A 2,251-nucleotide genomic window follows, 5' to 3' on the forward strand; every position below is an offset into this window, starting at 1 on the left:
AGCCCTGAGTCGGGCTCCACACTGGCAGCGCAGAGCCTGCTTGGGATTCTCTCTCTGCCCCTCCTCCACTAGCACTCTTCTCTCTCAAAATAAATAAACAAATTAAAAAAAAACCAAAACTGAGCACCACAGAGCCTGGAAGAAAAGGTGGCAAGCGAGGAGCACAGCAGAGCCTAGAACAACGTCGCATCCAGGCATGGCTCATTTTATCGCACCTTGCAGACGCCGTGTTTTCTACAAAGTGAAGGTCTGTGGCGACCAGCCTCTTGGTGCCATTTTCCCAACAGTGTCCAATCACTTCATGTCTCTGTGTCACATTTTGCTAATTCTCACAATATTCCCAACTTTTTCATTGTTACCATATTTGTTTTTGGGGATCTGTGATCAGAGATGAGAACTCACTGAAAACTTAGATGATAGTTAGCACTTTTTAGCAATAAAGTTGTCTTTTAATTAAGAATGCATATTTTTTTCTTTTAGATGTAATGCTACTGTACAGTTAATAGACTACAATGATGTACAAACATAACTTTTATATGAATTGGGAAACCAAAAATTCCCTTAACCTGCCTTATTGCAATATTCGCTTTACTGGTCTGGAACTGAACCTGCGGTATCTCCAGAGTTTGCCTGTTTACTGATGCATATAAGGAAAGTGCTGGAAAGGCAATAGAAGATGGGAAGAGGTTTTCCATGCTGGAAAACTGTTCCTAATTCTTTTTTTTCCCAATGTTTATTTTTTTGAGAGAGAGAGAGAGACAGCATGAGCGGGGGAGGGGCGAGAGAGGGAGACACAGAATCTGAAGCAGGCTCCAGGCTCCGAGCTGTCAGCACAGAGCCCGACACAGGGCTCAAACCCACACACCACGAGATCAGAGTCAGACACTTAACTGAAGGAGTCACCCAGGCGCCCCTCTAATTTTTTTAAACAATACAATCACAGGGCGTCTTGGTGGCTCAATCAGTCAAGCGTTCAACTTCGGCCCAGGTCACGATCTTGTGGTCTCCGAGTTCAGGCCCCACATTGGGCTCTGTTGCTACCAGCATGGAGCCCACTCTGGGTCCTCCGTCCCCTTCTCTCTCGGCCCTTCTCCTGCTTTTGTGCTCTCCCTCTATCAAAAATAGATAAACATTAAAAAAAAAAACTTAAAGTATTAAAAAAAAACCAATACAATTGCTCTTAACAGTGTATGTGCAGATTGCATGTGCAAATGTAGGCAAGGAGAGCGAAAATGCAGGCGCTGAGGACACCCAGAGGTACTGAGGACATATTAGGCACCAGGTGCTCACAAGCCCACATTTGAGCCTGTGGAACCTTCCAATAGTCCCAAGCAGATGAGACCTTCAGACCCATTTTAGAGAATAGAAACTGGCAGGGAGCAGGAAGCAAGCAGCCAAGGTTTCACTGACAAGGAGCAGAGGGGATTCAAACCCACATCTAAGTGACCCAGAAGCATGAGTGCTTAAAATGCTGGGCCACCCTACGCACCCAAAACTTAAACGTCCATGATCTTTGATGTTAATGAGGGCTCTGGAAAAGCTTCCTAAGGATGCGCACCCACGAGATGGAACTTTTAAAATGTACGGCTGCCTCCGAAGTTCCACTGCTTATGGGAGCTTAACAAGGAGATAACAGTTCTCTGGGGGAAAAAATACAACTATTGAAACAAGATCTCAATGACAGCATTCTCGTCCCAGAGACGACTCACCCCCCCCCCACCTATGATGCCCCTCCTCACCGAGACCCCAGCACCAGGCTGCATGAGGCGGCGAGGTTTCCTCGCACCACCGACACGGCTCGAGGGGAGGCCGGCCAAGATCCTGGCACGTCCCTTCTGGCTACACAAGGACACAGGCCTGGGCGAAGCCCAATGCGCCGTGACGTTCCCCGGCTACTTACAAACCCCACGCCCGGCTGTGACAAGGGAACAAATCACACAGGCGGTGAAGGAGACAGACGTTGGCGGAGCAGCAGCAGGAGTGGATGTGACCCTGTTCTAGCAAAAGCCTGCTATGTTGTCACCAGCTCCTTCGATACTGCCAAGAGCAGCCGGGTCAAAAATCCCATCCGCCCAATCCCGGCCTGACACGGATTAAGCAAAACCCCAAAAGGGAAGTCTAAACTATCGCCTCTTTCCCGACGTTTCGACAGCCTCCGAAACGAGTCCTCAGCGCTGCCCACCGCGTAACTCAGAACGACTCGCGTTGGAAGTGCACTAACTTCTTGGTTAAAAAACGTATTAACAAAAGA

This window comes from Suricata suricatta, chromosome 12, assembly GCF_006229205.1.
Source record: "Suricata suricatta isolate VVHF042 chromosome 12, meerkat_22Aug2017_6uvM2_HiC, whole genome shotgun sequence".
In the NCBI taxonomy this organism is placed as follows: Eukaryota; Metazoa; Chordata; class Mammalia; order Carnivora; family Herpestidae; genus Suricata; species Suricata suricatta.